Here is a 27315-nt window from a genome sequence, read left to right on the forward strand (position 1 = left end):
CATCTTCTCGGGGACCTCTGCATGAGAATTTTTGTTTGTATTTTCAATTTGCTGAACGCCTGAAATAGGACTTATTGTACATTATCATACATTACCCGGTCGCCGCTTTATGAGACCTACTGCAAGATTTGAGTGTCCAGGTTTGTGTTTTGTGACATAAAAGCAGGACATATATATAGAGAGAGATTTCTGAGGTAGTCCGAGAGGGACCAAGGTAGGAAACTGAGACTTCCCATGGCACAAGGCAGTAGAAGCAAACCAGACCCGAAGTGCCCAGCAAGTAGCCATTAGTGTCAAATAAGCAGCAAAAACATGCGGTTGCTGTGTCCTTCTCACTTCTTATAACAGTTTGCAACAGTTCCTTAGCAGTAAGCTGTAAAACATACTTGAAGATACAAACTATCTTCAGCTGCAAACAATACCTAACGTTTCATTTTCTCATGTAACTAAGTATCCAGAGGTGGGTGACGGCTGGCCCTGGTTCAGCAGCTCAAGGGTGTTGGGACTGAGGTCCCTAGGAGGGGGTCCTCCTTGTGGTCCCAAGATGGTCACTGCTGTTGTCTAGCCAGCACATTCAACATTCAAATTCCTGGCTAGAAGCAGGAGGATGAGGCGAAGGACATGACTCACATCGAGTCATTCGTCCCCTCAAAGCACCTTCCCACACCGACTCCACCGCCCTGCCTCCCCCTCCTCCACCTCGGCCATGGCTCCTGCCCGTCACAGCCGAAACGGCGCTTTCTAGCTTAGTCGCGATTCCTCATTGCTACATTTAACAAACATTTGTCATTCCTCATCTTTCCCGACCTCTCTTTCTCTCTTAGCAGAGCAAGTCCCTTTTTGAAATACTTTCTTCCCGTACTCTCCATTTACAGGAAATGCAGAAGGCAGAGGAACGTGATAAACCACAGGGAGCCAGTCAGCAAGATCCAACTGGAAAACTCCATAAAGATAATGATCTGACCTTCAATAAATACATTTTTAGGAATGGAGGACCAACCTATAGGTTAGAAGAGACCTAGAAGACCTATCAGCCAATCCCAGTGTTAAATTTTAGTTGAATCTTGATTCAAACAACTCAAAAAAAGAATGAGACAATTTGGAAAATTTGAACAGACTGAATAGCTGATGATATTAAGCAACTATCTATAATTTTTAGGTCTGATACTACGATATGATCGTGTATTTTAAATATAGAGTACTAAGATTTTAGAAGTACATAGTAAAATGTGTATTGATAAAACAGTATGATGCTGGGACTTTCTCCAAACTAATCTGTGAAGAATGGGAATGGATGGGGTAGAGATGAAAAAAAGGTGGCCTTCCGTTTACATTTGACTTTGAGTGATACATCGGAGCCCATGATACTATCCCACTTTTGAAAATGTCTGAATTTTTTGCATAATAAAGTTTCAAAAACAGTGGTGAGTGGTGGGGGGTGGGGAATAATAAAACAGGTTACCTATCGTGCAATTTATGTAAATTTAAAATATATAAACACATAAAAATACCGATAAAATGATAAGAACGGCAAACATTAGAAGGGTTGCCATCGGGAAGGCTGGGGATGCAGAGAATAAGAAAAAAATACATGAAAATAAGTGAAAAAGGAAGGGACATCGCACTGACCGACAGTGAGGTGTCGTTAGCTCAATCCTCTGCCTCTGAGTTCAAAAAAAGTTCTCTGACACAGCCGTGAGGATTACATGAGCTGCGCAGGTACTGACCCTGGCACAGTGCCTGGCACATCACAGGGTCTTTATCAATGTCCGTTTTCCTGCATCCCATGGGCTCCCCATCACCTGCCTGCCCTGTGGCGGCATACACCCGACCGAGCCAGTTCACTTCGAGATGCGGGGCGCTGGTCACAGCGACACCCTCCTGTCTCCTCAGCAGAGGCTTTCCAGACAGAGCAGCTCCTAAGGAAGGAATCCACAACGAGTGAAATGTCTACATCCCAAGAGAAACTTTCATTTCCTTCATGCCGAGCCCCAAAGCAAGAGGCTAACAGTGGGCACTGTGAGGGTGATTTCGGGAGCACTCAGATCTGCGCCCCAGCCCACAGCTCTTCCGGGGTGGCATTCTGGGTTTGTTTCCACCTACTTTCTCCTAAATCAAACATACCACCTGCTAGCTTGTCCTCAGAATTAGAGAGCTCTGGGTTGCAGCTTGATCTTAGAGGAGCATCAAAGTGAAATATTTATGTTCTGAGCTCCGCTCGCCCACCTAGCTGGAAGTACTTCCATTTCATGCTCCAGCCCCCATCAGTGCCCCCTCTCTGCCTCTGTGGCTACAGGTGCCATGTTCCTTCCAGGAAACACATGAGCTTTTAATGCAAAATCATGTTCCAGGTGACTGGCTCACTGGGGATCATTCAGAGGTTGCCAATGACTCACCCCATAAATTTGAGGCCCAGGAGTTGACTTGAAGTTGCCTGACAGCTGCTCAGTGGCTGGAGGTGAAAAGGAACAGAATTCTACATCGGTTTATAATAGTTAAATGTTCCTGGTCCATCTCATAGGAGCTATTGGAGTGAAAAGCAATCAATTAGTGATGTTTCTGGCTATAGCTTGGTCCCAAAAGGTCAAAGCTAAGGTAGACTATATGCTGAGGGAAGGACATTTCACCATCTGAACACAGAAAAGCCAAGACAATCATGTACAAATTGTTATCTAGCATACCGTATACGACTATCCCCATGATGGCTGATACCGAGGAAGTCACTCTAAGGCCCCTGCCTTCACGACTGTAATAATATTGTGAGGAATATAGAAAATTATAAAGAACAATATGAGACTGTACAACTAAGTAACCGTATGACCAGCTGGCATGCACTGCTGTCGGGAAGAACTTCCCTCACCTGTTCTGGTAGGCCTACATTCTAATTCTAACGGCTCCAAGGTCATTACCCACATAGAATCTTTCTCTGCAGACTTCTCCTGATGCTCACTTTTCTGTCTGATCCCTCCAAGGCAGCAGCCTGGGACCCCCAGGACTCACGGGGGACTCCTGCCCTCTAGAGCTCAGGGACAAGACAAGCCCTACCCTCAGCCCGTTCCTCGTGGGTTCGAGAAGAAGGCGAGAGAGGAGTCCAAGCAGCTTCTGAGGGTGGGGGCTGGGCGAAGTCCTCGCTCCAGTGCCTCGCTTCTTGAATCCAGAGTTATTTTAAGCAGATGCCCGTGTGCACGACCAGGAGCAAGTGACTGACAAAATCATCCAGGATCACAGGCAAGAACTCGGCCTTATGCCACCAGACCCAGCATCCCGAGTCATTAATCCCTGCCCCAGAAGGCTGGGATTAGACTGCTGCGTCTGGACCACTCAGCCACATCTGTATTACTGGGAACAATGTCGAAACCTCACAGCTCAGAGGCTTGATATCTGTCACACGCCGTTCCTGGACTCATTCTTTTCTCCCTTCATTCCAAGCCTCCTGAACAAGCAAATGAGGGCTTTCAGCCGTAAGTGATTGAGTTATCTAACCAAACTGACCAGAAAAGGCTGAAAGCAAACAAAATCAAAGCTAAAATTTGAATTTAGCTGAAGGAATCGTAAAGCAGGGAATGACTTTTCCACGTGAGTAAGCCAAAGGTAGATGTTAAGAAAATTAACTTGGGCATTTTTCATGCATCACAGGTTCAGTGCTGGCTGAAAGCGGCTTGGAATCTGGGGAGGGGCACTGTCTTCACAGACAGTAAATGCTGAAAGGACTCGGGACAGCCCAGCATGGACGCGTGACACCGACCGTGCTGGCTGTGTCCAGCCATCTCGTCTTTCAATGCCATTGTGAAACACAACCCAAGGACGACGACTTCATTTAGAAAGTCCATTACTTAGGTCACCACTAGTATGAATTAGGGTCCTCGGTGCAAGCAACCCAAACCGCCTCCCTCAAGCAAAACGGGAATCTGCCGGAGAGACACAGGAGGGCTTGCAGGATGGCACGCAGAGCTGCATCGCCTGTCCCCAAAAGGTCACAATCAGACCCTCTGCTAGTCCGGGGGGCTGGGGAAGCTTATCAGCTCAGCAGGGCCCCACCGCTAAGCAAAAACGAAACCCAAACACAGTTCTTTCGTGTGTCAACCCTACTCGGGATTAAGGTTCCCGAAGAGTGTCCGACAGCCCAGCCTGGAGCACATACCTACCTGCCCCTTGTCCAGGACTGACAGCTCCCAAGAAACCGGCATACACTAGGGAAAAGGGGAGCCCCCGCCCCAGGAAATCCGGCCATCGCTACCACAAGAAAGAGACAGTCAGTTGGGCAGGCGAACACACGTCCACTTTACCACCTCGTACCACATTCCATGCAACGGAGAAGAATGAGGTCGCAGAGTGTGCTTCCGTACGATTCCTTGCATTAACAAAAGAGACTGTCCTCCCGAAATGGCTGTGTCTGAAAGTTACCTCCTTCAGAAGCAGCTTCCCCAACTGAAAATGAGAACGTTGAGCCTGATGAGGGTTTTCAAATTAGAAGTACCTCAGGCAAGAAATAAACTATTGACCAGTTACAAAGGACTCCGAGGGCTGCTGTCCGTGGTGGCTGCGGACAGGGGGACGGTGCCAAAAGGTGGCTGAAGACCACGGTCTGTCCATCAACGCTGGTCTCGCGTGAAGAAACCAAATTTTAAAAACATGCCGTCGGCCAGATTATGGTGAAAATTCAGGAGGGTGGACAATACTGGCAACATGAGGGTCCACGTCCCAAAGAATGTAGTAGGAAGGAGAAAAGAGAAAGCCGACTTCTGAGGCAGAACGATTTAAAAATGAAGCTGTGCCGTGGCCAGAATCCTCTCCTTAAACCGACCATGAGATTTGTCCCACGAGTCTGGATTTTAGGAATCTCCTCAAATTGAAGTTTAGCTGACTCAACTGGGAACAACAAGGGGTGGCTGGAGAATGGGGTACCTCAGTCATACACCCCAAGTCTCCATCAACTCACTACCACCACCGTCTTTCTTTGATATGGGCAACTGAGGCTTCCAGCCTTAGTGAGACCTACATGCACAGAGCTTCGAAGCCAAACCTGTCTAACCAGACTGCTGCTCCGAAGACGCCACCCTGGACCGAAATTCTGGTCACCATTTCATGTCCCTCTAGGAAGTCTGACGATCTTGGACATTTTGGCCCACACTACTACGCAATTTACACCCCAGAGGCCAATGCCAGTAAAACCCAGAAACGCACCATTAAAACGTGTGCAGTGGTTATTGCAGAGTTTAGTTAACCAGATGCTCAGTTCGATTACCGTAAGTCCCAGTGGCCACCAGCCCCAAAGCACCCCAGGGCAGCAGCCAAGACCGGCAAGGCCCGGCTCCTCAGGACCCGTTTCTCTGGCATTGGCGGGACAGTCTCACGTGCAGCTTTGCCTCACAGGCACCTTCCCGCCCCCTCATCAGGGACCAGACAGAGGAGTTAGGACAGCTCCCTTTTCTTTCCCGTTCCTGTAATATCGACAGAATCCCATATCAGCTTTGTGGCCACTGGGCCAACACAGCGGCAAAGGCGGGAAACTCCCCGTGAAGATGTTTCTGTCCTTTGCACGCCCCCCCCACCCAAAGCCAAGCCCCCAACGTCAATGAGAGCACCTCCCAGAGGCTCCCGCTTCCCGGGGCCCACTGTGGCCCCGCCGAGGTCTCAGGAGGAGCGACAGGGCGTGGCTGCTCGTGCCTGACGCGCTCGGCACAGGGGGGGGGGGCGCTCGCGGCTCCTGCTCCTCTCTGGAGCGCCCCCTCCAGAGCAGCATCACGAAGTTTCAGTCTGCTGCTGCTTCTGACTCGACACTCCCATATCCCCACCGTCCCCCAAGCCTGTCCTCGGTGCAGCCGGGACCACGGCCCTCTCCTGGTCAGCGCCACCGTCCCCATCGTGAGGCCTCAGTGAAGCCACAGGAAAGGACGCCAGCCGGAACGTCAGCCGGGGGAAGGAAACGCAGTGAGCACAGACGGGGCTGGTGTCGCGGGCCGCGTGCGCTCATGTGACCAGCGACACCAGCCCCGTAAGAGTCCTGGGCTCATTAGCGGTCTGTGGAGTATAAGCTTATACATTCACATGCATATGTATGTTTTAAACAGAATTATTTGCATATTCATGTATGTTAACATATTTTACATATATAGAAATGTTTAGTGCTATTTATGAGTCTGTTTCATAAGTCAGATTGGGTGAAGAGGAATCAAGTTGCCTCAGAGCCATGGGGTTTTGACTAAGGGAGTTCAATGCCGGGGGGGAGAAAAGTCACTAAGAGGACTGAAGAAGAAGGTCGAGGTCGCTAGGAAACCATGCTTTCTCTCTGGTGTGTGTGTGTGTGTGTGAGAGAGAGAGAGAGAGAGAGAGAGAGATTGATTGATTGATTCTATCTCTGTATCTTTCGATCTCACTTGCCTACCTGCCTACCCCTGGCTCCCCACTCTCTACCACTATTTCTTTACAGGCCCCCCGGGTCATTTTACGTCTCTTCCTCTATGTTGCTTTGCCCTTACTACACAAGCGAGCTATCATAATTTCACCACTGTTATCAATTTCGATGCCACTGTTTCTTTAGGTTGCTGGCTGAAAACTTTTACATGAAACAAATGTTTGTAAATCCGCACATTTTCCCCCTGACTCCCACTGCCATCTCAGAGGTACGGTCCAACAGAGGAGAAAACTGTGACGTATGCAGTAAAAACCACAGATGGAGCCTACTGGATCCTTAAAACAATATTCTCCCTTTGACTATGATTTATGAGTATGGGATTCTCCCACTGCACATCTGCAAGAAAAGTCAAACAGGCAATCAATTAGAAAGAGCGCTCCACGTTAAAGAGTATTTATATTTTATTAACTACTCTCTCTGATTGATTGGCTTTTGTTTTATTGGGTTTTCTCAGTGCCCCGATGTAAAGTGACAACTTAATCATCCATACTTGTAACCACTTGAAAGGCTATTCAACGCAAACCGCCTGTAAGTGACCTGGTCAACCGTTTGGGAAATGCTCAGCCCCCTCCCCTCCCTCATGGTTGCTGTGTCCTGACCTGTCCCACACTCCTCTACCCGCAGCTGCCCTGGTCACAAGACAGCCTTCTCAGGGCTGACCCCGTCCTCCTTGACCTGGTATCTGCTTCTGCCCTCTTCCTGCCCCAGCACAGGCTCCCCCCACCCCCGTCTGCCCCGCGGTCCATGCCTTCACCTGTCAAATGCTCGGAGCATTCAAATGCTACTCCTTCTTTAAAATCATGTTAGCATGTGCTGGCCGCTAGCAGCTTATGAACTTTTTGGCTCTAGCCTTTCTAGACAGGGATACACAGTCTTCTGGTTTTTTTGTCTGTTCTGTTTTGTTTTGGGGGAAAGGCGGGTTGTTGTTGTTATTGTTGTTAGTCCAATACTATAGGCAGGCACACTGGAGGTCCTATCACCTGTGAGGGGCACTCCTGCCCCAGATTATCAAGTCCCAGAACTCTGTCACTGAGACCTAAGCTCCCCAAGACTCAGACGGAAGTGCTGATGAGGTTTCACCGCATCCAGAATCCACGTCTAAAGCGATGTGACTCTTCTCTGCCAAGCAACAGCTTGGGCCTGGAAAACCACAGCAGCCGCCGACTCACATCTAACGTCTTATCAAACAGTGTTTACCTTTTTATGCCATATGCTTCGATTTTAGCTATTCTATTCTATTCCACTTGTAAACACTGATCGTACCACATCCAATAGATTGATTTCACTGCCGGGCTGCATCCCGGAGTTTGTAAAAATGCTGCTTCCATCAGTCCCGGCTACACGGAGAAGCAAGCTCAATCACGTCCCAGGTTTGCAGTCTAGTGGAAAAACAAGGGGCACCTGGGGCCGAGTCCTTGCCCCTCACACGCCGTGCTGCCCAGCAAGACGAATCGCTTAGCCTCACTGTGACCCGCTTTCCATCTTACGTCGGGGGGCTGCCTGCTCTCTCCTACTCACGGGTCTAGCAGACGGATCTGCTGAGATAAAAGATGTGAGAGCACTTTGAAAATATGAAAGCGCCGTTCACCGCGAGGAGGGGGCTGTCAGTCATCGCGAAGTGGCAAGATCACCTGCTGGTTTCCACATGCTGTTTCACGACGGATCAGCTCGGTTGCTTGTGGAAAATAGCCAGGATGTAGCAAGTGAAACCAAGACGAGGAAGTAAATGTGGGAGACTGAGAGGGGGGGTGCAGCACCTCCTGAAGCACGTAGCGCTTTTCTGGCTACTGCTTTATACTCAGGACCAGCAGCCAGGAGCCAGCGACTCAGCGCCTTGCATTCCAAGAGGCATCACAGAATTCGTACAATACTATATATATAAAATATATGTGTCTGTTTATATACAAACACACATACGTGATCCCATACGTAATATACTGCACATGTAACACACGATATACTAGTATATACTATCTAATATGCAGTATACAATGCGGTATACAATGTTTTCTATATGTCAGTGTGTAGCGTGGTGTGTATACATACTCTAACTCGCAGAAGCTTTGTTGCCAAGCTTCCTCACAGAGCACTGACGCTAAGCTGTCATTTTGTTGGGGATAGTCTGCCCTGCACACACAGGAGGCTTCTTGGCGCGTTTTCCATATTATTTGATCTGACTCCTGCCATCGATCAAAGAACACTTCTAACGGGGCCAGATGATTCAACAATCTATAAGCCATTAGCCACAGTTGATATAAGCCGTCTGAGAAGCAATTCCTATCCCTTTACTCTGGAGACTTCAAACTCGAACGCCTACACGGAGCCAGGCACGGTCCGTGAGCGAGGGGGAGGGGCACACGGTCACCGTGGAGGGCCGGGACTGCGTCCGCTGCCCTGCGCACAGCCGCCCGCCCATCTGGAGGGGGCAGCCAGTGTCGCGCTCTAAGCCCCCGCTGGCCTATGATGCCAGACCTTCCGGTGTTCCAAAAGAAGTCAAAAATCTGGATTTTTACATGAAATTGCTTGATTCTTAAACGGTCACTAGAGTTTTTCCAAAAGGCATACGGATCCCAGATAACTGCAAATTCAGCCTGTGAACATTTAATTAATGGCCTCTACTGTTTCCTCAAAAAAAACTCAATTGATTGTTTCTATTACAACATCTCATTAAAAGGTAAAAATTTAAATTCAAACTCATCGAGCGTTCTGCTTTAGACTTCCGTCCCATCTTAGCCTGGGTCCCCTGAAGAACAGAGCCTGGGGCAGAAATTAAGATGTTCGTACTTTATTTAGGGGAGACCCTCCCTGAACTTTAAGGGAACGTGAGGAAGGAGGGAGAGCAACACGGCGCGGCCTCTGCTTTCCTACAAGCCGCAGACACACGCAGGTCGCCGGGCAGGCGGGCGCGCTCCCCACGCGGGGACACGCGGAGGCTGCAAGAATAAACCCCCGGAGGGCAGTCGGCGGGAGGAGGAAAGGAAGGGGCCTCATCTGCCAACGCCGGGGCAGAGAACAGGGCGAGGTAAGTGAAGCGCCTGGGCCGGGGTGCAAGCTGAGGGGGCGCCTTCTTACGGGGGCCTCCAACGCCGCACTCGCTCCACCCTCGTCCCAGCCTGCTCAGCTCACCGCTGCTCCTGTTCCCCAGCAGTCACTGTTCACCCCGCAGGATGACCCTCCCCTGAACGCGCAGATGCCAAGTCCCATAACTACGGCGGTGCCTCTGTTTATTCAAGTCCCGAAACGCAGGAAGAACCAGAGACTCCAGCCACGCGGCCGGTGGGCAGGGCTGCGCGGCAGGGGGAGGGCGCAGCGTCCTCGGGGCAGGCGACTGGCCCCAGTAATGTCTGTGCCGTGGCCCGGAAGACGGTTCGTGCCTTACGAGAAAAGGAGGGAACCGATGGAATCTAAGGTGGCAGACAGTCTGTGTGGAGGCAGGGTACAGCTGAATAGCGGTGAGAACCAGTAAGTTAAACTGAAAAGAGAAGACACGAGTTCCAGGATCAGAAGTGAGAGGAGGCGTGACTTACAGACCCTGCAGATGGTAAAAGAAACTTTACGTCAAAAAGTACAACTTAGATGAAACAGACAAGTTCCTTTAAAAAATTGCTACCGTGATGATCACTTTATAAGGCATGTAAATGTCTATCATTATGTTGTACACCCAAAATTAACAGAATATTGTATGTCAACTACAATTTTAAAATAAATTTTTAAAAAATTACTAAGCTGAGATGGCTCAAGGTTGCAGGACAAATCTAAAACTTCAATTACAAACTGAGGGGAAAATGCCATAGTTTACAAATAAATCCACACACTTATACTTTCCCTCTTTCTCAAAACCATTCGAGTAAAAATATTCATAAATTCACAAAGCCTCATACTTTAAAATCAAAGAGAGAAGTTCTTCGAGCCACGGTCTTGGCAGAGACTCAAACGGAAGCTTACCCGCCAGGCTTACCATAAACAGAGAAAGAGGGTTAATAATACCAGTCGAGGGAGTGGAGTGGGGGAGACAGATCTGGAGAAGAATCTAAGACCACCAGAATCATACCCCCTGCTCCGGAACACGTAATCCAGAAACACGCTGTGACGACGGTCCGTTGCCAGGTCTTTTTACAACAGAGATGGCACACATTTACAACTCAGGTGCCTACGGGGGTCAGAGACCCGCTGAGATGACAGGCAATGGGATGAGAAGCTGCCAACAGCTTGCAACTTCGTGGCCCCGTCTGGTTTTGCAACTACGAATGTGGTCGGGGACTCCAGATTTTCCGAGTTATTATTTGAAATCCCCTATTGTTTAAATGTTGGCTCGAATTAAAAAAAGAAAAGAAAATACCGTGTGGGCCAAACAAAGCATATCAGCAGGCCAGATGCAGCCCGTGACCCACCATTCTGTGAACTTCGCTTCATGTTTTGCTTTTAGGAAGTAGGGTGTGGAGAGAGCAGACCGGGAGGAGTGTGAGTGAGAGAGAGAGTGTGTGTGTGTGTGTGTGTGTGAGTGTGTGTATGAGCGTGTGTGTGTGTGTGTGAGTGTGTGTGTTTGGCTTTTTCCTCTTTTGAAAGATCAAGCTCTGGAATGTTTTTCTTTTGCATGACCCCCAGGATATGGGGACTTCAAAACAAAGGGAAACGGCCACCTTCAGAGATTCCGGCTCTTTCTCCATCCTGTCCCCAGGATCCGACAGATAAGGAACTAAATCGTAAGTTGTGAAGAGGTTGGGCTTCTTCTCTCTCCTTCGGGCTTCTGCCAACTCACCGTCCTGCCTTCGGTTTTTGAAACGGAGTGGTGTTTGGTTTACTGCTGACTCCACATGGCTGAGCGACATGGGGCAGAGAGAGGTTGTTGGGCAAATACAGAAGTTTCATTTTACTGTGAAAAGATGTTATTCTGGGTCAGGGCACAAGAAGAAAAGCAAATGTGCCTAGAGACCCCTGAAAAGAAAGTAGATTCACTTCGGCCTCCAAGCCCAGACGGACGCCAGCGTGCTGAGCTCCCGTTGTCTTTCGAGTCTGGCTGTGACAGCCACCTGTTCAAGCACCAATAAGCCAGCACAAGGGAGCCTGGGCCTTCGCACGGAGACACTTCCAACAGGCACAAAGGACTCTGTGCGGAATGCCTGGCACCGACGAGCGGCCTCCGCCGGCACCGGCCCCCAGTGGCAAGAGAACCTTCCAGCACACATGGCTGCAACACAAGCTGTGAGACGAAAGGGGGCCTCGGGCAGCGGGCGGTCCCCGCTTAGCCGACCTGTCAGAAACTCGAGGGGTCAAGAGCACCGGGGGGAGCCCATCAGCATGCAGACGGAGGCTGAGAAAGCGCCCTCGAAGCCGCGCTCCCCGTGCACGTACATCGGCTCGGCCAAGCTCCCACGGAGCCAGCCCCGCGCCCCGAGGAGCCACGCTGAGCACTTCAGACCCCAACTGTCCATCTGCTTCGAGTGAGTCCATCAGGGCCACTCAAGCCACAATTTTCAGCAATAATCATCAGCGAGCTTACAGCAAAAGTGTCTCTCAGCTCACAGCAGAGGGTTCCCGAGGCGTGGTGATGGGCTCCCGGCCCCCTGTGCCCGCCTTCTCTCCACAAGGCCCAGGGAGGAGAGGCCGAACTGGTGTGGGGGGCTTTAACAAACCCCAACCAAGCTGTATCTGGGGGGAAATGAGATGGGCAAGGCTTCATGGGAAAGGCCAGCAGGGAGTCCTGGGGTTTCTTGTGGGGACTTCAGGACTGCACGAAGACTCCAAGTGCTGAGAAAGGAAAGGACAAAAGAGCTCCACTTACAACCCCTGCCTGGTCGCCTGGGGCTACCTGTTCTCCAAATTAGGAGACCTTCGTTCCCAAGATGGTCTTCTCTAGAATAATAAGATAGAGCACTCAGAGGATGAGCACCTTAAGTTTGGGAAAGGAGGAACTGGAAGGGGAATCAAGCAAAGAAGCATTCTTATCCAGCTAAAAGTCTTTGGCAAGTCTGAAAAGTTCGCCAGATTCACAAGGGTGAATGTTTATGATGGTAAAAGGGTCAAAGTCGTGCAAATACCTCACATTTACATGGTGCCGGGTGCCGTTTTAAGTGTTCGGACAGGCATGAACTCTTGGTACCCTCACGGCAATCCCCCGTGGCAGGTAGCTCCGCAGCTCCCAATGTGCTAACGAGGAGACTGGAGCACAGAGAGGTTAAGTGAGCTGCCCGCAGTCACACAGTGGCAGAGCTGGGACGGAACCTAGACCACCTGTGCCTCTCTGCACCGCTGCCTCGTGCGGTTTGGAGCTATCGACAGCAGTAACAAAGACATAAAGGACATGTTTCTCATTCATTCCAAAAAACTCTCATTCTTATTCATTCCAAAAAATGTTTTCGTTCAGCACCCACCAAATGCACGTCCCAGAAACAGGGTGGTGAGCAGGCGACACCAGGGGCTTGGCCTCGAGGTGCTCTGCTCAGGCGGCAGACAGAGCAGGTCAACCACTCCCCGAATTAAGTGTACAAAGGCGGCGGTAAGTGCTATAAAAGAGCGAACATAAGAGTCATCACTCTCTGAAATAGATATTCGTTACTTCATTTTGCAAATGAGGAAACTTAAATCTCAGAGTGAAATACAATATAACAAAAAAGAATAAATCTTTATTTATTCTTGAGTAACTACTCAATATATCCATAGCATCTGGCATTCGAAGGTCCTAGAGGGGGCGCAGAGTCTCCTCTCCCCCCACCTCCTCGGCCTTGGCCTCCCTGCTCCCCTCCTGGGAGCAGTCTGTGTTGGGTCCCCTGTCCCTTGGGTCTCCTTCCAGAGACAACACGCAAGTCATCGGGTACACACATTTTCTTTCTCTACACAGTTATAGCACGCTGAGCACACTGCTCTGCTCTTGAAGTTTTTTTCTCTAACAGACAAACACAGAGATAACCTCCCAGAATCGGAATTACTGGGCCTATGGCCATGTGCCTTTGTAATTTTCATAGATAATAGCCGTATTGTCCACCACTGAGATGTCCTCACATTGCACTTACCCAGCAGGGGGTGGGGGTGCCTATTTCACCAAACCCCAGCAGCGTGACAACACACTGCTAGAGAGTCAAACGGCCCACGGGTCTGCTCCATCCCTCGCCCATGGTGGGCCGAGGGCAGGCCTCCCGGCCTCTGATCCCCAAGAGCCGCATGGGAAAATGGGCTGTGTGTGTTCCTGAGGTGTCTGACATGCAGCCCCTCGGTGCCAAGGTGGAAGGTCCTGGAGCTCCACAGGAGAGCGGTTCACAAAAGATGTCCCCGAGGCCAACACTGAAGGGTGCGACCTGCACAGAGCCAGGGGCCAGACGGGACCTCCTGAAGCAGACACCGGCAGAACAACTCAGGCTCTGCAGGCAGGCAGGCAGGCCACCGCGCACGCTATACGCGACCTTGCGCAAGCTGCTTACTCTCTTAGAACGTCCAGAAGACGCGTCTGTAAAGCATCGATGCAATCTGCTCCCCGATTACGCTCTGCTGGGCAGATGGAACATGCTGGTCCACAGCGACACACTTCTGCGTTCTGAGCTCCTTTCTGCAAGAAAGTTAGAGGAAACCAAATGTCACCGCCAGGGTGTGATGCCGCCTGAGGCAAGTTAAGGGAAGATACAGAGTTGGGAACAGAATCTCAGTTGACGGCTTGTGGCTGGAAATGGGCTGAAAGTTTGTGCGACAAACTCTAACGCCGTAGAGGAACATGACAGAAGTGAGAAGGAAAGAATGACGACGACGACGTGACTGACGGCTGCCATCCGTGCTCTGCCCATACCTGTGGGCTACTGCTCCAGCCAGCTGCCCACCGCCAGGGCCATCTCTTTGCCGGAGGGCTCTCTCAAAGCTGTAGACCGGCGGGCACCCGAGGAATCAGCGCCCATCAGCTCTCAGCCATCCACTGACAGCTGGAGTGTAAACACCCCGGCTCCCTGGCCCGTCCAACAGGATAATTCTCTCCGAGGTCCTACATTTCCCGCGAGATCGAGCTCAAGCTGCCTGGGGTGGGAGCTGGCTCACGACACCGCTTTGGCGGCTGCCCGCCCACCATGCCTCGTTTCCCAGCTCCTTACAGTCTGTCTCAAGATTTGCTTCTGGGGCAACGCAAACTAAAGCAACTGGCACCACTGTGTGCCAGCACCTCGCTGGAGGCTTCGCGTACACTGTGCAGATCTGGCCCAGCATCTTCCAAGAAAGAAAGAAAAATAATCACCGCGCATGCACAAAGGGAAAGGCCAGGCCTTTGCTTCAAAACAGAGGTCCACGATGACAAAGGGAAGAGTGATCCGGCCCCGAGGCCAAGCCAGGTGACCAGGATGGGACTGAGCAGACCTTTTTCAGGTCGTGTATTCCCTGACAAAAGGAAAACAAGGCCAGTGAAGGGAGAACTAGGTTTCCACAGCGCTCTGAGTGTAGGCCCATTGTCTGGGGCTGTGGGAACCTCGTAGAGGACACACCCGGCGGGGACATCGTTGTGCCAAAGTGGCTGGGGTTTAGTCTGCCCAACTTTTGCAAATCTGCCCTTGCTCCAGCGTTGGCCTGAATTCACACCACGGGGTAGGGTCACAATAAATAAGAGGCCTCTTCGCCTCCTCTAGGAGAGGCAGAAGTGAATTCCAGTGAAGTCTGGGAGCTGGATTGTTAGTGTCTCGTTAATGACTCCAATCTCTTGTAAGCACAGAGAAGGCACAGAAAATCACTGCCTAAGCTACCAGCTGTAATTGCTGCTGTCCTTCTAAGCAAGAGGAAAACAGGCCATGCTTTGTGGCTTCTTGAGAACAAAAGCCCCATTCCTTAATGAGGTTTCTTAATTTAGGGCATCAGAAAATTTTTGGGTTATTATTAGGACACAAATGAATGCTTGTTTCATTTAACTGCCCCACTTAACAAAAGAAACTTTACTCTTGTAAATTAAAGAATGATTTTTAAGTGTTAGAGGCTGCTGGATAACACTGAATACGGCCTCAAATGTGATCAGGTTTTGGTGCCAAACCTGTAAACGCAAGAAACTGCGGCACACATTCCCAAATGCTTTGTCCGGCTCTAAGAACCTACAGTTTTGTTCATGCCATCCATGAAAGAAAGATAATCATCTCCATCAGTTCCATACGTAGTCATCATGCATCGTCGGAGGGCTTCTCCTGGCTGAATTAACACAAAGCATCACCTTGGGAGAAAGTTCGTGCTGGAGCCTGCAGCCAGGCATTATGAAGGCTTAAAACCCATACTCATAAAATGTGAGGGAAATTCATCCTTAAAGTTTACAAGCCAACAAAATCTGCGATGTCTTGTTTATGGTTGCTTTTAATGTTCTCTGCCGAGCAGTGAGTGATCGATCCTCGGGGAAGTGTGGGGTTGAGCATCTTCCTGCATGGAAAGGAGGTGGTAACGGTGTCGCCCCAGAAGGGGTCTCCCAGACCCTACTCCTCAGCTCCTCTGCATGGCTAGGAACCTCCTATTGCAACTCTCATGCCCCAGGAAGAACGTCTTTGCAGCATCACCATTTCCGGCAGTTCCTGGCGCCATCCGAAATCTCACCGTCGGCCCTGGTCTGGGCCCTTCCTTCCAGCCCCGTCCGTCCCTTCCTCTCGTGCTCCTGCCCCATTAGCGCAGCCCTCTGCAGCTCGAGCCTCCTTGGCAAGCTGGCCTGTTTCTGCAGCAAGCTGATTGCCCTGTGCAGAAAAATACCATCTCCTCCTATTTACTGCTCCCATGCAGTAAACGGAAACCTTGTGACGAAGATCCCAGAACCCATCGCCCTGCCAAAGTCATCACTGGCTCCTTGGAAGGAAAAGGGATCTGCGGCCTGCCCAGACTCTTTCTCCTCCCAAGCTTCCTGACTTCTCGATGAACTCCATGTACTATTTCAAAATAGTTCTTGATCTGTTCAAATTTCAAAGGGCGAACGCATGTAACGAAGTTCCAGATGACCCATTTCCTCCAGTAATGATGACACCTCGACTCTTCCTGAAGCCCACCGGCTCCTACACCCCGAGTCAGCCGACCCTCTCCAGGGAGGAGTCTTTCTCAGAGGAAGCTGACCTGGGCAGATGGAAGCTCCAGGGCCCATCCAGATGTCCTAACCAGTCTGTTCTAGCTGGCGGGAGCCCTGGTGTGTGTGGCATCCTCTGGAAGAATGGGTGTGGACCAAGAGCCCTGAATGGCATCCCCTAGGGGAATGTCGGTACACTGGTCTGTTCTGAATGAGAGTTGGGGATTGGCTTAGTGACCCCCCCCCCCCCCCGTGACAGTCCTAGACTCCGGCACTGAGAGGAACCCTAGAAACCACTCAGTGAAAGGCTCGAAGTGGGCTCCTCTTCACTAAAGACGACGGGATGTCAGCAATCTGGGCAAAAGCGGGTGTTGAGGGAGGGGACTGGAAGGTCCTCGCGGCCACCTCGACCTAAGCACCTCCCTTAGGCACTAGGTTTCTGTTTCTGAGCACTTGCTGCATGCCAACAACTGTGCGGAGAGCTGCGTATGTGCACTTCGTGGATTCGTCCAATGCGAAGGAGTGATGATGAACCCACCCGACCCCATGTGGCTCGGAGCAGCTGTGACTCCCCAGCACTGTGGCTAGGGCACAAGGACACCGCACCCCATACCCCTAACCACCAGACCGTGCTGCACTCCCTCTCCACAGAGGAAAGACTCTGTGGCTCGCCAATCAATAAATACATAACAATTTCTCAAGGAAATGCAATCAAAACTACAATGAGAGACCACTTCACGCCCATTAGGATGGCTATTACAAGAAGAAAATAACAGAAAATAACGCGTGTTGAAAGGATGTGGAGAAAGCGGCCCCTCCCGCACTGCCTCGGGGGATGCATGTGCCCCGCCCGGTCCCGCCCAGCCTGTCTCCTGCCTGGGGGCAGATCCCTCTCCACTTCGGCTCTCTGGCGCCATCTGCTGTTATTTGTGAAACAGCCAGAAAGCTGCTGCTGTTTTTTTTTTTTTTAAATCTCTAATAGCATTATTTTTAAAGAACAAAATAGTTTTCAAAGTTTTCTTTTAGAAGAATTTCTACAAAATTCCATTCTAATATAGTAATATTATAGTAATAACAATAACAATAATATTCTCGAAGAAAAGCAACTGAGCCCACTGTCCTAGCAGCATATAGCACAGTCGAGGCTTTTTTCCTGAACATATGCATACATATTTCAAAGATAACCCTAAATGTTGAAGTTGGTTTTATTCATTTTGCCTTCAGCATTGCCTTTGACAGAGAAGTAATCTGAGGTAAAAAGGAAGAGACTTTTTGTGTTTAAAATTTTATCAGAGTTGTCAGAGCTAGAAGAGGAGCAGTGTCAGAAATATATGTAATATATTACATATATCATAAACCCTTGGTCTTCACCTGCTGTCTCAACTCAGCACAGGGCAAGTGGGCACTACGTTAAGCAGAAGTGTCCTGATAATGTAAAAGCGACGCAGCCCAGGGACACCCCGAGTTGCTAATGACCGAAGCTACACCTTCAGACCTCCTGGTCCACAGGGTGGCTTATGTTACTAGAACAAAACTGATATCTCACAGGGGAGGAAGAGGCAATAAACTGCAGGTAACTGTAAAGAGAAATCGATCATTGGTTGATCTAGCAAATCTAGCTTCAGGATTTTAAGCGCCAGCACCTCAGAAGTTTCATGGAGATTTTCTTGTTCTCGTGGAACTGCAAACGAACCTCCCCTCACTCCACACAGAAATGAAGAAACGGAAGCTGCTTCTGGCAAGTTGCACAAGTGAAGAAACAAAGCCACTTGGGCATGATAATCCCACCTCAGGATCTGTGTCATTGAGCGGGCTTTAAAATAGCTCTGCCCACAGGAAGCCTGAGCCAAAGGGGGAACTCACGGGACTCAGACAAGGACTTTGTTCTGGAAATCCAGTCCCTTTCTCCACTGACCAACTCCACACAGAGCCTGTGGAGTTCAAACAAAACAGAAGCAACAGGACTCTGGGAAAGTAAGAGAAGCTGGGGCCTTTCATATCTGCCGCCAAGCTCTGCACCAGGAGATTAATTCATAAAAGGCAATCCTTACAACCTGAAGTAGAGAAGGGCTCACAGGGGAAACATTAACACATCCCCAGCGAGAGGCAAAGCAGGTGGAGGCCTTGTTTAGATTTAATTTTTTTTTCTTTAATTACATATCACATTTCCTCAAAATGCAAACGATGTCATTTCTGAAGTAAAGGAGTCAAGATCTGAGGCAGAGAGCCTTGATTTAAAGCGTGCCCATGCTGTAGCCTGTGTGACTTTGCACAATTCAGCAGCAGCTCTGGGCTCCAGGGTCCCCGTCCTGACATCGAGGTTAATAATACCTGCCTCGGGGGAATGAAATGAGTACAGGTGACACATCGTTGGACGGAGCCCGGCCCAAAAAGGCGCTCAGTAAATGGCAGGTGCCATCTTGATGATGGTGATGCCATAGACGATCCTCCTGTAATATTCCTCCTAGGACACGATCTTCCCAACCTGTCCCCTCTTCTAACCGGTAGTCACTTTCATTAATAATAATAATAGCTAACATCCTATGAGCACTACACAGTAAATAATTTCACTTAATTCATAGGACACCCAAAAGGAGCTACAGCTAATACCCCCTCGTACAGATAAGGAAACAGGTTCAGAGAGGTTGGGTAATGTACTAACTGCTATCACAAACACCACCAGAACCCCAGTGGCCCAACACGGTGAGGGCCTACCTCTCCTCCATGTCCTTGTTGCAGAGGGCACAGGAGGAAGAACTCACGCCAGCAGCCATTCAGGGACCCGGGCTCCTTCTGTATTGTGACTCTACTACCTTCCACGCTGGAATCCACTGAATGCTCTGCAGCAGGGAAGAATGAGAATACACATGACTCTTAACTGCCTCAACCCAAGATGACACGTGGCATTGCGGCTTCCATCCCACTAGCTAAAACTAGTCTCTCAGCTCTGGATATAAGGGGCTGGGGAATAGCTTACTGGTGCTCCCAGGAAGAGGAGAACAGAGGCAGCAATAGTTTCTACCTCAATGAACTTGCCTGAGGTCATGGAGCCAGTAAGAATGGAAGCGAGATCCAAACCCAGGCAGCCTGAGTGCAGGCCCTGACCTAACCACTGGGCTGCACTGTCATCTAGAAAACTGTGACAGCTTTAAAACAGAGACACAAATTTTTTTTTTTTACCATTCCTCCAATCAAGAGGTGGGGTCAAGGTTGAATCTGGGCTCTGTTAATCCTTGACCAAGACACTACAGAAGAAATGACACTACGAGCATGGCCAGCCTCTGAGGGCAGCGACGGCGTTCACTTCCCACCTCCTGGGATACTCACTTTGGAATCCAGTTTCCGTGCTGCGAGAATCCCCAGCTAGTCTCTAGGCAGAGACCACACGGAGCAGCCACGGTGAGAGAGTTTCCGGTCATCATCGAGAACCACCTCCCAGACACGTGAGCGAAGAAACTTCCAGATGAGTCCAGCCCCTGCGGTCAGGTCGGCCCAGCTTTTAGTCTTGTCAGCTGAAGCCCAGACATCATGGAGCAGAGAGAACGTCACAGCTGTGTCCAGCCTGAATTTCTCAGCCGCAGAATCTGTGAACATAAGAGAATGGTTAGTTTATGCCACAAGTTTTAGGGTAGTTTGTTATGCGGCAGTAGCCACTAGAAAAGGAACTTATTTAAGAATTTCATGCCAGTGTAAACATACATGTGCCTTACTGTTAAAGTGTACAGCTGAAACTTATTGGATTCCGTTAATCAATGTCACTATAAAAATAAACAAATAAATTTTTTTAAAATAATAATAAAAGATAAAAAAAGAAAAAGAAGTTCATGTCACTTAGATGCTATTACTTCTGGAGTTTGGGGGAAAAGTTCTCCAAAGTCTCATTATCCCATTCTTTTTATTTTCTTTCTCGTGCTATTGGATATTTTCCAGATTTCCCACAATAAAAATGTATTCACTTTTACCACCAGGGAAAAAACAAATTTTTTAATGATTCACCCTCTGCTGGTCACTGAACCCCACCGATCTCTGTGTGACTTTGCCCCTTGACTGTGCCAGGAAAATGAGACCCCTCGGGCTATAAGGTGAAGCAGTTGGCTCTGTACGTCCCGGAGTGTCTTGAGGCTTGTTCCAGGAAGGAGCAGGCCCCTGACACTGCCCACCACTCCCAACTACCCTCTCTGCAGCACGGCCAGCTTCTGAGCTAGGTGGGCGAGGATGCTCAGGCACCTGGGCCTCTTATGTGGTCCAGGGTTGTCACAGCCCTGTGTGCACACACGGGTCTGTCACTAGAAAAAGGGTGAGATTATGGGGAAAACTGGCCATGGAGACGGGAAAATGCTGCCCATGAGGCCGGGATGCTGCAGAGCCCTTCACAGGCACCGCAGTTTACAATGAAAGAAAAACTACTGGCTCGAACCACATGAAATTACCAATAGTCAGTCACATCTACCAACAAAAATGGCAATTTCATATGATTCTAGCTAATCACAGGACAGAGAGTTGTTGGGCCCTTACTAAGTGCTGGGGACTGTGGTGGACATACATCATCATTTAATCTGCCGGACCTCCTGAGAAGGGTATTTGCATGCCCATCGCAGAGGAGAGGGCACAGTGAAACATGTTAGGGTACACTGAATGAGACCTGGAAGATCAGTCATCTGGCCATAAATTCACAAATGTGAAAATAACCGAAGAGGTGAGGAGACCAGCCGCCTCCCCTCACAGACAAGGTGGCTGTGGCCTGCACGGGTGTGCCTCACTGCGACGGGAGTGAACGTGCATCAGGCAGTGTGCTCAGGGAGCTCACAACGGACCACTGAACGCTCTGCATCTCTCCCCGTGCCAACAAAGGAGACAGTTCACTGCTAGCCACGGCACAGAAACCTCAGAATCGCTTTCGACATGCCTCCCTGGGCCCTCCCTGCAGTGGGATCGACGACCTTGATTATGAGCAATAAACGCAGTATTGCAAATGAGTTCCCAAGCCTAGCCATCTGACCACAAGTGCATGAAACCCAAGCATATAAACACTGTTTTCTGTTACGTGTTCTTTTAACAAAAGTATACAGATGTTCGAGTCCACCGTAGGTTAACATTATTTGGGGCTAGCCCAAGAAATTATACGTTTGATATGAGGAAATACTGCCTAAATCCTGAAATCCAGTGACATAAATGAACACGTATACAGCAGTCACTTCTTGGGTTCCATATGCTTACGTTCAAGTATTATAATTTTTAAAACTTCTATTTTTAAAGCACCAAAATGAGTATCAAGTAGGAGCTTAGCAGTCTGCCAAGTTGAAGAAAATATATAAAAATGGAGCTTCTGCAGCTGAACGTGATGAGGCCAGAGTCCAGCCTGTTCAGCATCCTCCTCATTCCCTTCGATTTCCTGGGATTCTCAGGGGACTCTGGGCACTAGGGGACTCCATGGGACATAATGTTTTGCTCGAAATTACTCTGCATTTTCAAGATCCAACACTAGAGGGCCCGAGGCTGAGCCTCAGCTAAGCTCTAGATTGATTCACTTTTCTATTTGTGGCCACGATGAAAAGATTCCTGTTGCAAACTACATTTTGAGTCCATTTTCAGATCACAACGTTTAACTCTTTTGGAAATCTAAGCCTGAGTGAAAGCAAAAGTTGTAGTGTGCCCTGAAAAAATTAAACAATTTAGTAACACCATAACTCAGTTGAGATCAGGCTTCTGCAAACCTCAAACCAGAAAACAGCTAAAAAAAAATATTGGATAAAAAGGCCATACACTTGAGCCTTGATGGGGGACAAAGCATGAATAAGCTTAGAAAACAATAACAACATAACAAAATAATTATGTCTCTAAACATAATGAAACCATCTCATTAAGCCCAAATTAATTTAAAGGTCAACAATGCATAATTTACATAGGCTCATAAAATTGAATTATGTAAATGTGATTAAACCAATATCTCCTTTATATAGATATATATACCTATGTGTGTGTGTGTGTATGTATGTGTGTGTATGTATGTGTGTGTGTGTATGTGTGTGTGTGTGTGTGTATATCGCTACCTATTAATTCTATAAACACTAGAGCACTGGTGTGTTTTATATGATAGTAACAAATTTAAAAGATACCATGATCTCCTATAGTTATTTCTGATAAAAATAACCCAAACCCATAGACACCTGATTCACCAACATTTTATCCAATTCCACAGTGTTGTGTCCCAGGATATCAGCACTGCAAGGAAGGAACAATGGGAAAGACTCTATAGAGAATGAAGAGAAAAAGCCCAAGATCAAAAATTCCACTTTCCCAGTATGGCTGGGAACTGCCCTGGACATACAGTTTCCGTACTAAGGAGGCGAGTGAGCCATGAGTCCCTGGAGAAAGAGATCCTGATTCATTCACCATCATCTGTTCCAAGCCCTGGGAATACTATATAGCTGTGAACAAAGCATACAGAAGCGTCTGCCTTCATGGAGCTTACAACCTTGTGCAGGAAGACAGTCAACTAACAGGCTGGTTGCAGGCAGTATGGAGATAAAGTATATGAGGGGGGATGGAAAGAGATGGTAAGAGCAGGTAGGGGTGTATGGATTTGTGATTTTAAACAGGAAGCGGAAGCCTATTCCAGGGAGAGAGACTAGCAGGAGGAAAGCCCTGAGGCAAGTACGAAGACTAGGAAGAATGTCAGTTCGGCAAGTGATTAAAATGGCAAATAATCAGACGCCAACTCAGAAAACATTGAGTAGGGGGTGGGTACACTGGAGGACAACGTAGCTGACTGCAAGGACTTGGGCTTTCATTTTGAGGGAGACGGGCTGCCAGTGGTGGCGTCTAAGGAGAGGAATAGCATCATCAGACTTAATATTCTAATAGGATTACTCTGGCTATTAGGGTGAGGCTAGGCTGTAGGGGACAGGAGTATAAGATGACCTATTGCAAAAATACAGGTAAGAAATAATAGTGGCAAAAAAAAAAGAAAAGAAATAATAGTGGCTTGGTAACACCGGAGTAATTTATATCAGTCTATTCTTCCTGAGAATCATAGCTATAATCTCTGGGCTTTTACAAAATACGGCTGTTTGAAGACACTGTAGAATGACCAGAAGCAGACAGAAAAAGAAGAGGTATGAAGCAATAGCTATTAAATATGGAGCAGAAATGCTGTAATCAAATATTTTAATATCTAGTCGAAAGATTTTTCATTCTCAGATATACAAGGACTAGAAAGTATGTCCTGCACGTTCCTTTTAGAAAAAAAATTCCTTGAGGACATACTAAGGCCAACTGAAAGAAAAGTCAAGATTAAGAACTCAATAACAGTGAATTTGTAGCATAACAGAATGTGTGTAATGCTTCAACCTGGGCAAGGGAAAACATGTACATTAGAATTATATGTTCTTTTTACTTTAATTTATAGTTGAATCAACACTAAGAGAGATTATGGCATGCATCCCATCCATGGCCCACTCCTAGGGTGGAGGGGAAGAGGAGGCGGCTTAGACTCTCTACAGAGATAGACAATTTGAAGAAACGGCCCTTGTTACTTAGGCACTGGACTAATGGATCTTTCCTACCTCTTGTTAGGCACCGAAATCACCGATCCCACTGCACTGTGTCCTATCCGATGGACGGGGAAAGGCTTGGCCCTGCATTTTACACTCCCATTCTGTGGCTGCTCCTTCCCCGTGTTACATGCTTTTCCCCTTGCAAACCGTCCAGAATCTCCCATGTTTGGTTAACTTAAAGCAGTAGCCATACTGTCCTGCACCAGCACTTTCTAACAATGGCTAAAATTTTTACAAAGAATCACTGAATAATCTCCACAAAAACCAAACTATGATGAAGAATCACACAATGGCCTATTTTCTTGCAAAATAACTTGATAAATCATGCTCTTATTGAGCGAAGAAAAAAGTCTGGTTGACTATATGGTAGATGTGATTATTCAGTGGGTACGTATTACATTTATAATGGGAGAAAATTAACTTTATTAGGAAAGAGAGTCAGGATGTGAAACAGCAGAGTCTGAGGATGAGCCAGCCCAGATCTGGAGTTAGCATCCCTCTCAGAGAACCAGATCCTGCAAAAGAATCCGAGACCAAGGGCAGGGGCCACTCGGCTTCTCCACACACATTTTAGAAATGGAGGAACAAAAACCCGAAGAAATTCAATTTGACTCGGTTCAATTCCACACACTTTTTCCCCCTTTTTTAATGAGTCTATCATGAACAAAGAAATAAATGATGCTTTCTCATCAACCAGTGTTTGCTGAGGCCCTTCGGCGTGGATCTCTGGGGATACAAAACAAGACACAGGCCCTGCCCTTAGGGACTCACAGCCCACTGTAAAGACGAAGAAGTAAAATTAAATGGACCGAAATGTGCCGGTACCATTATCATAAAAGCAATGGCCACGATTTATTTTGCATCCACGCTCAGGGCGCCAGCCACGGCCCCAGCTCCACTGCCACCTTACGAATGGGTATGACTTTAATCTTCATCCGGGGAGGGCGAAACGACTTGGGCAACATCGCTTAGCTAGTAAGTCCTAGAGCTGCCTCTGAACTTCAAGTCTGCCTGACTCAGACACTCAGCTGCGCTCTGAGAAAGACGTGGAAAGAACCACGTGCGGCGCAGAGGGGCGCACAGGGCGGGTTCCTTGAGGCCCTCCGAGCTCTGACACAAAACGCAGGGGCCGTGACAAACGACTTAAAGAACACGGCCGTCCTACCTCGTCCACGGCCTCGCTCTCCGCAGTTTGTTACACTGGGAAGCCGTGGTCTGAAAACATTAAATTAAAAAATACCGGAAATAAGCACTTCGTGAATTTTGCATTTAGCGCCATTCTACGCAACGCGAGGACCTCTTCGCGGAAACCACTCTGCCCGCCCGCCCGCCCGCGGCGTGGCTCACCCTTCGCCCAGCGCCGTTCCGCCGCAGACGGACGCGGCTTGCGCTCCCACTTATTTCCCTTAATGATGGCCCCAAAGCACAAGGTACCGATAACGGACACGCCCAGGAGAAGCTGCAAAGGCCTGCCGCGTGTGTCGGGAGGCCAGCGGCGTGCTCCGCGAAGTCACAGCGCCGACGCCACTCGCCTCCCTGCGCCTCGCCCCGGAGCCACGGCATCGGCTCACGTCATCACGAGGCGGGTGAGTCCAGTACAAGGAGATGCTCAGAGAGCGCGTTCATGCGAGTTTTAGTGTACGTTGTTCTGATCGTTCTATTCTATTATTAAGTTACCGTTAATCTCTTACTGTGCCTAAGTTATAAATCAGACTTTATTATAGGTGTGTATATATAGGAAAGTAAACGGTATATATAGGGTTTGGTACTATCCAAGGTTTCAGGGGGTCTCAGAATGTGTCCCACGTGGAAAAAGGGGGTACCACTGTAACAGGTGTCAAATACAGAATTTACTAGACTCTATACAAAGCAGTGCTCACTTTAAATATATTCGGCATTTAATCCACACACAAGCTGTATGAGGTTAGCGTTACTACCCCCATTTGAGAGATGAGGAAAATGAAGCCCAGAGAAGCACATTTCCTAAGTTGCACACCCTGTTGGCGGAGCTGGAATCTGAACAGACAGCCTGACTCTTGAGCTTGTGCTATTAACCATTATGCTATACTGTCAAATTCAAAGGTACATAACAAATTGGAGGGGAAAAAAAATATTTGAAACTCATATCACAGAGGGCTAATTTCTCTACTATATTAAGAGCTTCTCCTAAAAATGCCAAGAACACGACAGAAAAATAGGCAAAGCACATGAATAGACAAGAAAAATGCAGGTTTTAACCCCACTGAGATACCATTTCTCACTTACCAGACTGGCAAGAATCCAAAAGTTTGACAAAACACTCCTTATGGGTCTGTGGGGAAACAGTGCTGGGGGGAACGCAAATCAGTACAAGATCTATGGATGGCAACTGTACATCTAGAAATTACTCTACAGATAACGCACATGGGCAAACTGGCATTCACGTAGGGCTAGCTACTGCTACCTCGTGACAGCAAAGTCCTGGAAACCACCTTGAAGGTCGTCAACAGAGACTCGGAACACGTTCGGCACATCCAAATAATGAAATACTCGGCATGGCAGATAGACTGGAGCAGCACTTTACGGATGGCCATGAGACAGCTTCTTTTAAGATATTATGAGGAAAAGAGCAAGGTTCAGAACAGTGTGTATGACATATCATTCTCGTGTGTATGTTATATATTCTTTTGTGTAGAAAGGAGTGTATCGTATATTGACTCGGATAGGCATAAAAGTGCCTTTGGGGCAAGACAGGAAGTGAGCAGACGTGCGGGCGCTGGGGATAGGAAGAACTTCCTGGAGACTTTTTCCACTTTTTGAAGCTTGAACCACACATACTTCTATTACTTATTTTCAAATTTTAGCAAAGGATTTTTAAAGTAAAAGGAAAGGCCTTTTGGAAGAGGGGTCGTTTTAGGACTCTGGCTCCAAAAGGAGAACTGTAATGAGATAGACTCTTCGTGAACCCACCGTGACTAAAAAACAAAACAGAACAAAAGGGATGTCGGGGATCCCCACGGGCACTCGGAGGTTCTTTCATTCAGACCCACTCAAACGGTTCCTACTGCCTTTCCCCATTATGTTCCTAAGACTCATTCAAAGCTAAGACTCAAGCTCCAGTGGCATCTGGTAACATAGGTAACCGTGGGCAACCAGGCTTCTCTCATGGTCGTTATGGCAACCGTGATGTTCCTACAGTTGGGTTTTCACCGTGAAGTAATTATCAGGCCTTGTGGTGGGCTCCTCCACTTCTGCAGTTATTTTCCTCAATGACAATTATGAATGAGCCCAAATTAGATGCAGTTTTCAATGGAACCGTTCAGAGAGGCAGCGAACTGAGTCAGATTTCCATATCCTTTCACCGAGACTGGCAAACC

General features: G+C 48.5%; 1 protein-coding gene across 6 annotated transcripts in view; it reads right to left on the reverse strand.

Annotated features, from left to right (window-relative positions):
* Positions 1-27315, reverse strand: part of FAM174B (family with sequence similarity 174 member B) — a 105470-nt gene that overhangs the window by 34898 nt on the left and 43257 nt on the right. For 3 of the 6 annotated variants that reach the window (XM_036231995.1, XM_036231993.1, XM_036231996.1), the window contains 3 exons: positions 19731-19987; positions 19119-19243; positions 13831-13955 (listed from right to left, as the gene is read on the reverse strand). The gene's annotated coding sequence lies outside the window, so the exon portion shown is untranslated. The other 3 variants (XM_036231994.1, XM_036231997.1, XM_036231998.1) reach the window with 3 other exon arrangements.

The sequence above is a fragment of the Rousettus aegyptiacus genome, unplaced genomic scaffold (genome assembly GCF_014176215.1).
Source record: "Rousettus aegyptiacus isolate mRouAeg1 unplaced genomic scaffold, mRouAeg1.p scaffold_m13_p_14, whole genome shotgun sequence".
Lineage (NCBI taxonomy): Eukaryota > Metazoa > Chordata > Mammalia > Chiroptera > Pteropodidae > Rousettus > Rousettus aegyptiacus.